The following is a 9547-nucleotide window of genomic DNA, read 5'->3' as shown; positions in this document are numbered from 1 at the left end:
GGAGGGTACTTACCATCCCGCAGTTTTGCAGGTGTTTTCATCTTTGTTTGATTGTCCATTACATTACATTTCCCTATTTTCAGCTTACGGCGCCACCAGTGCCTGTCGCCGCGTCCCTTTTCGCCTGGCCTCGGACTGAGCCCTCTGCACAGGTGTGCCGATTTTGCGGTGAAGGATCTCACTCCTTCCTGGAGTTATAGCCATTCGAGCCACCTCGGACACGCCACCTTAGCACGCTTTGAGGTCCCCTCGCCAAGGTGAAGGAAATTTCCTCTATTTTTGGATGATTATTGACACTCAGACTCCAGAGAAGCTTTCTGTGCTGATTTGGTGGGACTGGGCCAAATACCTGGCGCCAGTTGCAAAAGAAGGTTTTCGACAAAATCCAAAATACCCGAAAATTTCGTCAGAGCGACGGGCCAATCTGAGACCTGCGTCTCGTTCGGCTCGAGCCAAGGATTCCGGGTGTCACTACAGGCACGTGGCTCTGCGACCAACCGTTTGGGAGTTACGAGCCATGCCGTACTTTCCGTCAGGCCGATCGGGACGAGGCCCGGTGACGTTGTAGACAGGGGAGGGTACTACCCAGATAGCACACTTACGTCTGCAAGATGTCTGTTAAAGAACTGTTGATCTGGAAAGCATCTGCCATCTACAAACGTCTGACATACGCCTTTCAGATGTCAGTTTTATATACCTTCTAAATCATAAACATCTAAAAGACATCTAATTGACATCTATCTGACATCTAAAAGGCAGTGTTGGGGAGTAACTAGTTACATGTAACAGCATTACGTAATTTAATTACAAAATGAATGTAACTGTAATTAGTTACAGTTACGAAGAAAAATTAGTAATTAAATTAAAGTTACTTATGAAATTTTAACGATTACAAAGGCAATTACATTTGAATATTTACACACATCCACATACAGATTTCACTGATTTCTTTCCCAAATTGCACTGACTGTTCTGAGACATACGCCCTAATAATTTCCAGAATTTTAACAGAATTTTTTGTTTTTCCCAGTCCGCCCTTCCTGTAAATTAATGGCAAAAACATGCAGTTTCATTTAATACAAATAGGCCTACTGAAGCTTGCAGTGTTGTCAGCCTCTGCCGCCTCAATATAGGAGTACATGAGCACATAAACATCATTTCTAGAACTGCTCTGTGTCACGTCATGCATTTTACCTATCATATCATATACAAAGAGACAGCAGTTTAAAAAAACACCAATGTTTCAGGAGTTTATTATACAGGAATGACACATGCTTATTAGATAACTGTATTTGAGTTGATGTATATGTTTTTATTTATTATTATTTAATTTTCACAAATTTAGAAAAGTAATCTAAAAGTACTCAAAAGTAATTAGTTACATTACTTTAATAAAGTAATTGAAAAAGTTATACTACTATAACATTTTAAACAGGGTAACTTGTAATCTGTAACCTATTACATTTCCAAAGTAACCTTCCAAACACTGCTAAAAGGAGACGTCCAATAGACGTATTGCAGATGAGCAAACAGCCTTAAAACTACATCTTGCAGATGTAAATTCATATGTCAAATAGACGTCTCCTAGATGTATGTGTGCTATCAGGGTACCATCCCCCAGCGTTTTTAGGTCTCCCAAAACTTACCAAAGCCGAGATGGGCATCGCCGTGTCCGGCTTCCTCCCTGCTGCGTCTTAGCAGCATCGCTTCTCGGCCTTTTGGCTAAGATCAAGTGTAGTATCTGTTCTTATCAGTTTAATATCTGATACGTCCCCCATCCGGGGACTACATATTAAATGGATTTTTAGATCACGGAGCTGGAGCCGGGGCTTGCTCCGTCCACTCCATGCATCGGCCTGGTATTGCAGTGTCTCCAGGAACGGTGTGCTTTCCCTTTTTGGGGATTGCCATTTATTGTGTCGAATAGCAGAACAAGGAATGAGAGCTGCCGTTGCAGATGCTGTGGTTTATTGCAAACTTTTTTCCTGATGTGTCCACCTGGGGTCTTGGACTCTTCCACTAACGATGCACCCACCTGAGGTCTTGAAGTCTTTCACAGACGAGGTGACGCATCGAATCAGGTGTGTTTGTTTAAAGAGAGTCATCTAAAACTGGCGTTGGGAAGCACCGGCCCATGAGCTTGGCAGTTTCCAGGCCAGTAACGGAAGGCACCCGTCCTTCCTTTCCTGGAGGGGGGGCGGAGGGCTAACCGTTGGTGAGGATGGTAGAGATGCAAATCACACCTCTGGCTGACCGCCTGGGCCTTCATACTTACCTGGCAGGGGAGACACCATGATCAAGAAGGCGGTTCACCCAGGGCGAGGCTTGTCCATTGCACTCCGGCCATGCTGACCCCTGCGAATTCCCCAAATGCGGGAATCTCGACTGCATAATTTATGGTAGTGGGGGACTGCGTTCGCGCTCTCCCCTGAAATTGTTGGTGAAACAAAGCAGAAGAGGTTTTTACAGTTTTTTATTTATTTTCCTTTCAGAATGGGGAGTTCTGTCACATGCGAGATTTGTGTTGTGCGCCTGTGAAACAAAGTCACTTGCGCTCTTGAAAAATCGGACCCTGGTGGGTAGTTTAGTTCGAACATAGCGCAGACCTTACTTTGAAAGTAGATTGGACTGACTGCAGCCTAGCTGTAACTGTCTCCATGTTGTTTGGTTGTCCTTTTTTTCGATTCGTATTAATTTTGTTGTCGCTTACAGCGACACCTAGTGGCCTGTCGCCGCGCCCTTTTTCACCTGGCCTCGGACTGAGCCCCTGCACAGGTGTGCCGATTTGGGTGAAGGGATCTCACTCCTTCCTGGAGTTATAGCCATTCGAGCCACCTCGGACACGCCACCTTAGCACGCTTTGAGGTCCCCTCGCCAAGGTGAATGGAAATTTCCTCTATTTTTGGATGATTATTGACACTCAGACTCCAGAGAAGCTTTCTGTGCTGATTTGGGTGGGACTGGGCCAAATACCTGGCGCCAGGTTGCAAAAGAAGGTTTTCGACAAAATCCAAAATACCCGAAAATTTCGTCAGAGCGACGGGCCAATCTGAGACCTGCGTCTCGTTCGGCTCGAGCCAAGGATTCCGGTGTCATAAGGCACGTGGCTCTGCGACCAACCGTTTGGGAGTTACGAGCCATGCCGTACTTTCCGTCAGGCCGATCGGGACGAGGCCCGGTGACGTTGTAGACAGGGGAGGGTACTACCCAGATAGCACACTTACGTCTGCAAGATGTCTGTTAAAGAACTGTTGATCTGGAAAGCATCTGCCATCTACAAACGTCTGACATACGCCTTTCAGATGTCAGTTTTATATACCTTCTAAATCATAAACATCTAAAAGACATCTAATTGACATCTATCTGACATCTAAAAGGCAGTGTTGGGGAGTAACTAGTTACATGTAACAGCATTACGTAATTTAATTACAAAATGAATGTAACTGTAATTAGTTACAGTTACGAAGAAAAAATTAGTAATTAAATTAAAGTTACTTATGAAATTTTTAACGATTACAAAGGCAATTACATTTGAATATTTACACACATCCACATACAGATTTCACTGATTTCTTTCCCAAATTGCACTGACTGTTCTGAGACATACGCCCTAATAATTTCCAGAATTTTAACAGAATTTTTTGTTTTTCCCAGTCCGCCCTTCCTGTAAATTAATGGCAAAAACATGCAGTTTCATTTAATACAAATAGGCCTACTGAAGCTTGCAGTGTTGTCAGCCTCTGCCGCCTCAATATAGGAGTACATGAGCACATAAACATCATTTCTAGAACTGCTCTGTGTCACGTCATGCATTTTACCTATCATATCATATACAAAGAGACAGCAGTTTAAAAAAACACCAATGTTTCAGGAGTTTATTATACAGGAATGACACATGCTTATTAGATAACTGTATTTGAGTTGATGTATATGTTTTTATTTATTATTATTTAATTTTCACAAATTTAGAAAAGTAATCTAAAAGTACTCAAAAGTAATTAGTTACATTACTTTAATAAAGTAATTGAAAAAGTTATACTACTATAACATTTTAAACAGGGTAACTTGTAATCTGTAACCTATTACATTTCCAAAGTAACCTTCCAAACACTGCTAAAAGGAGACGTCCAATAGACGTATTGCAGATGAGCAAACAGCCTTAAAACTACATCTTGCAGATGTAAATTCATATGTCAAATAGACGTCTCCTAGATGTATGTGTGCTATCAGGGTACCATCCCCCAGCGTTTTTAGGTCTCCCAAAACTTACCAAAGCCGAGATGGGCATCGCCGTGTCCGGCTTCCTCCCTGCTGCGTCTTAGCAGCATCGCTTCTCGGCCTTTTGGCTAAGATCAAGTGTAGTATCTGTTCTTATCAGTTTAATATCTGATACGTCCCCCATCCGGGGACTACATATTAAATGGATTTTTAGATCACGGAGCTGGAGCCGGGGCTTGCTCCGTCCACTCCATGCATCGGCCTGGTATTGCAGTGTCTCCAGGAACGGTGTGCTTTCCCTTTTTGGGGATTGCCATTTATTGTGTCGAATAGCAGAACAAGGAATGAGAGCTGCCGTTGCAGATGCTGTGGTTTATTGCAAACTTTTTTCCTGATGTGTCCACCTGGGGTCTTGGACTCTTCCACTAACGATGCACCCACCTGAGGTCTTGAAGTCTTTCACAGACGAGGTGACGCATCGAATCAGGTGTGTTTGTTTAAAGAGAGTCATCTAAAACTGGCGTTGGGAAGCACCGGCCCATGAGCTTGGCAGTTTCCAGGCCAGTAACGGAAGGCACCCGTCCTTCCTTTCCTGGAGGGGGGGCGGAGGGCTAACCGTTGGTGAGGATGGTAGAGATGCAAATCACACCTCTGGCTGACCGCCTGGGCCTTCATACTTACCTGGCAGGGGAGACACCATGATCAAGAAGGCGGTTCACCCAGGGCGAGGCTTGTCCATTGCACTCCGGCCATGCTGACCCCTGCGAATTCCCCAAATGCGGGAATCTCGACTGCATAATTTATGGTAGTGGGGGACTGCGTTCGCGCTCTCCCCTGAAATTGTTGGTGAAACAAAGCAGAAGAGGTTTTTACAGTTTTTTATTTATTTTCCTTTCAGAATGGGGAGTTCTGTCACATGCGAGATTTGTGTTGTGCGCCTGTGAAACAAAGTCACTTGCGCTCTTGAAAAATCGGACCCTGGTGGGTAGTTTAGTTCGAACATAGCGCAGACCTTACTTTGAAAGTAGATTGGACTGACTGCAGCCTAGCTGTAACTGTCTCCATGTTGTTTGGTTGTCCTTTTTTTCGATTCGTATTAATTTTGTTGTCGCTTACAGCGACACCTAGTGGCCTGTCGCCGCGCCCTTTTTCACCTGGCCTCGGACTGAGCCCCTGCACAGGTGTGCCGATTTGGGTGAAGGGATCTCACTCCTTCCTGGAGTTATAGCCATTCGAGCCACCTCGGACACGCCACCTTAGCACGCTTTGAGGTCCCCTCGCCAAGGTGAATGGAAATTTCCTCTATTTTTGGATGATTATTGACACTCAGACTCCAGAGAAGCTTTCTGTGCTGATTTGGGTGGGACTGGGCCAAATACCTGGCGCCAGGTTGCAAAAGAAGGTTTTCGACAAAATCCAAAATACCCGAAAATTTCGTCAGAGCGACGGGCCAATCTGAGACCTGCGTCTCGTTCGGCTCGAGCCAAGGATTCCGGTGACATAAGGCACGTGGCTCTGCGACCAACCGTTTGGGAGTTACGAGCGATGCCGTACTTTCCGTCGCTGCAGTTCCACCGTCAGGCCGATCGGGACAAGGCCCGGTGACGTTGCAGACAGGGGAGGGTACTACCATCCCGCAGTGTTGCAGGTGTTTTCATCTTTGTTTGATTGTCCATTTACATTACATTTTCCCTATTTTTCAGCTTACGGCGCCACCTAGTGGCCTGTCGCCGCGTCCCTTTTCGCCTGGCCTCGGACTGAGCCCCTGCACAGGTGTGCCGATTTGGGTGAAGGGATCTCACTCCTTCCTGGAGTTATAGCCATTCGAGCCACCTCGGACACGCCACCTTAGCACGTTTTGAGGTCCCCTCGCCAAGGTGAATGGAAATTTCCTCTATTTTTGGATGATTATTGACACTCAGACTCCAGAGAAGCTTTCTGTGCTGATTTGGGTGGGACTGGGCCAAATACCTGGCGCCAGGTTGCAAAAGAAGGTTTTCGACAAAATCCAAAATACCCGAAAATTTCGTCAGAGCGACGGGCCAATCTGAGACCTGCGTCTCGTTCGGCTCGAGCCAAGGATTCCGGTGTCATAAGGCACGTGGCTCTGCGACCAACCGTTTGGGAGTTACGAGCCATGCCGTACTTTCCGTCAGGCCGATCGGGACGAGGCCCGGTGACGTTGTAGACAGGGGAGGGTACTACCCAGATAGCACACTTACGTCTGCAAGATGTCTGTTAAAGAACTGTTGATCTGGAAAGCATCTGCCATCTACAAACGTCTGACATACGCCTTTCAGATGTCAGTTTTATATACCTTCTAAATCATAAACATCTAAAAGACATCTAATTGACATCTATCTGACATCTAAAAGGCAGTGTTGGGGAGTAACTAGTTACATGTAACAGCATTACGTAATTTAATTACAAAATGAATGTAACTGTAATTAGTTACAGTTACGAAGAAAAAATTAGTAATTAAATTAAAGTTACTTATGAAATTTTTAACGATTACAAAGGCAATTACATTTGAATATTTACACACATCCACATACAGATTTCACTGATTTCTTTCCCAAATTGCACTGACTGTTCTGAGACATACGCCCTAATAATTTCCAGAATTTTAACAGAATTTTTTGTTTTTCCCAGTCCGCCCTTCCTGTAAATTAATGGCAAAAACATGCAGTTTCATTTAATACAAATAGGCCTACTGAAGCTTGCAGTGTTGTCAGCCTCTGCCGCCTCAATATAGGAGTACATGAGCACATAAACATCATTTCTAGAACTGCTCTGTGTCACGTCATGCATTTTACCTATCATATCATATACAAAGAGACAGCAGTTTAAAAAAACACCAATGTTTCAGGAGTTTATTATACAGGAATGACACATGCTTATTAGATAACTGTATTTGAGTTGATGTATATGTTTTTATTTATTATTATTTAATTTTCACAAATTTAGAAAAGTAATCTAAAAGTACTCAAAAGTAATTAGTTACATTACTTTAATAAAGTAATTGAAAAAGTTATACTACTATAACATTTTAAACAGGGTAACTTGTAATCTGTAACCTATTACATTTCCAAAGTAACCTTCCAAACACTGCTAAAAGGAGACGTCCAATAGACGTATTGCAGATGAGCAAACAGCCTTAAAACTACATCTTGCAGATGTAAATTCATATGTCAAATAGACGTCTCCTAGATGTATGTGTGCTATCAGGGTACCATCCCCCAGCGTTTTTAGGTCTCCCAAAACTTACCAAAGCCGAGATGGGCATCGCCGTGTCCGGCTTCCTCCCTGCTGCGTCTTAGCAGCATCGCTTCTCGGCCTTTTGGCTAAGATCAAGTGTAGTATCTGTTCTTATCAGTTTAATATCTGATACGTCCCCCATCCGGGGACTACATATTAAATGGATTTTTAGATCACGGAGCTGGAGCCGGGGCTTGCTCCGTCCACTCCATGCATCGGCCTGGTATTGCAGTGTCTCCAGGAACGGTGTGCTTTCCCTTTTTGGGGATTGCCATTTATTGTGTCGAATAGCAGAACAAGGAATGAGAGCTGCCGTTGCAGATGCTGTGGTTTATTGCAAACTTTTTTCCTGATGTGTCCACCTGGGGTCTTGGACTCTTCCACTAACGATGCACCCACCTGAGGTCTTGAAGTCTTTCACAGACGAGGTGACGCATCGAATCAGGTGTGTTTGTTTAAAGAGAGTCATCTAAAACTGGCGTTGGGAAGCACCGGCCCATGAGCTTGGCAGTTTCCAGGCCAGTAACGGAAGGCACCCGTCCTTCCTTTCCTGGAGGGGGGGCGGAGGGCTAACCGTTGGTGAGGATGGTAGAGATGCAAATCACACCTCTGGCTGACCGCCTGGGCCTTCATACTTACCTGGCAGGGGAGACACCATGATCAAGAAGGCGGTTCACCCAGGGCGAGGCTTGTCCATTGCACTCCGGCCATGCTGACCCCTGCGAATTCCCCAAATGCGGGAATCTCGACTGCATAATTTATGGTAGTGGGGGACTGCGTTCGCGCTCTCCCCTGAAATTGTTGGTGAAACAAAGCAGAAGAGGTTTTTACAGTTTTTTATTTATTTTCCTTTCAGAATGGGGAGTTCTGTCACATGCGAGATTTGTGTTGTGCGCCTGTGAAACAAAGTCACTTGCGCTCTTGAAAAATCGGACCCTGGTGGGTAGTTTAGTTCGAACATAGCGCAGACCTTACTTTGAAAGTAGATTGGACTGACTGCAGCCTAGCTGTAACTGTCTCCATGTTGTTTGGTTGTCCTTTTTTTCGATTCGTATTAATTTTGTTGTCGCTTACAGCGACACCTAGTGGCCTGTCGCCGCGCCCTTTTTCACCTGGCCTCGGACTGAGCCCCTGCACAGGTGTGCCGATTTGGGTGAAGGGATCTCACTCCTTCCTGGAGTTATAGCCATTCGAGCCACCTCGGACACGCCACCTTAGCACGCTTTGAGGTCCCCTCGCCAAGGTGAATGGAAATTTCCTCTATTTTTGGATGATTATTGACACTCAGACTCCAGAGAAGCTTTCTGTGCTGATTTGGGTGGGACTGGGCCAAATACCTGGCGCCAGGTTGCAAAAGAAGGTTTTCGACAAAATCCAAAATACCCGAAAATTTCGTCAGAGCGACGGGCCAATCTGAGACCTGCGTCTCGTTCGGCTCGAGCCAAGGATTCCGGTGACATAAGGCACGTGGCTCTGCGACCAACCGTTTGGGAGTTACGAGCGATGCCGTACTTTCCGTCGCTGCAGTTCCACCGTCAGGCCGATCGGGACAAGGCCCGGTGACGTTGCAGACAGGGGAGGGTACTACCATCCCGCAGTGTTGCAGGTGTTTTCATCTTTGTTTGATTGTCCATTTACATTACATTTTCCCTATTTTTCAGCTTACGGCGCCACCTAGTGGCCTGTCGCCGCGTCCCTTTTCGCCTGGCCTCGGACTGAGCCCCTGCACAGGTGTGCCGATTTGGGTGAAGGGATCTCACTCCTTCCTGGAGTTATAGCCATTCGAGCCACCTCGGACACGCCACCTTAGCACGTTTTGAGGTCCCCTCGCCAAGGTGAATGGAAATTTCCTCTATTTTTGGATGATTATTGACACTCAGACTCCAGAGAAGCTTTCTGTGCTGATTTGGGTGGGACTGGGCCAAATACCTGGCGCCAGGTTGCAAAAGAAGGTTTTCGACAAAATCCAAAATACCCGAAAATTTCGTCAGAGCGACGGGCCAATCTGAGACCTGCGTCTCGTTCGGCTCGAGCCAAGGATTCCGGTGTCATAAGGCACGTGGCTCTGCGA

General features: G+C 45.6%; 6 non-coding genes across 6 annotated transcripts; all 6 read left to right on the top strand.

Moving 5' to 3' along the window:
- The first annotated feature begins 1702 nt into the window (after positions 1-1702).
- On the top strand, positions 1703-1893 carry LOC113086821 (U2 spliceosomal RNA). The gene has a single exon (XR_003285066.1). It is a non-coding gene; the product is annotated as a U2 spliceosomal RNA (small nuclear RNA).
- A 374-nt stretch (positions 1894-2267) lies between these two features.
- On the top strand, positions 2268-2431 carry LOC113086811 (U1 spliceosomal RNA). Its single transcript, XR_003285056.1, has one exon. It is a non-coding gene; the product is annotated as a U1 spliceosomal RNA (small nuclear RNA).
- A 1895-nt stretch (positions 2432-4326) lies between these two features.
- LOC113086820 (U2 spliceosomal RNA) lies at positions 4327-4517 on the top strand. The gene has a single exon (XR_003285065.1). It is a non-coding gene; the product is annotated as a U2 spliceosomal RNA (small nuclear RNA).
- A 374-nt stretch (positions 4518-4891) lies between these two features.
- LOC113086810 (U1 spliceosomal RNA) lies at positions 4892-5055 on the top strand. Its single transcript, XR_003285055.1, has one exon. It is a non-coding gene; the product is annotated as a U1 spliceosomal RNA (small nuclear RNA).
- Positions 5056-7542: 2487 nt separating this feature from the next.
- LOC113086819 (U2 spliceosomal RNA) lies at positions 7543-7733 on the top strand. Its single transcript, XR_003285064.1, has one exon. It is a non-coding gene; the product is annotated as a U2 spliceosomal RNA (small nuclear RNA).
- A 374-nt stretch (positions 7734-8107) lies between these two features.
- LOC113086809 (U1 spliceosomal RNA) lies at positions 8108-8271 on the top strand. Its single transcript, XR_003285054.1, has one exon. It is a non-coding gene; the product is annotated as a U1 spliceosomal RNA (small nuclear RNA).
- The last annotated feature ends 1276 nt before the right edge of the window (positions 8272-9547 follow it).

This window comes from Carassius auratus, unplaced genomic scaffold (genome assembly GCF_003368295.1).
Source record: "Carassius auratus strain Wakin unplaced genomic scaffold, ASM336829v1 scaf_tig00044032, whole genome shotgun sequence".
Lineage (NCBI taxonomy): Eukaryota > Metazoa > Chordata > Actinopteri > Cypriniformes > Cyprinidae > Carassius > Carassius auratus.
Note: the sequence above shows the minus strand (reverse complement) of the source record. Positions and strands in the feature narration are given on the sequence as shown.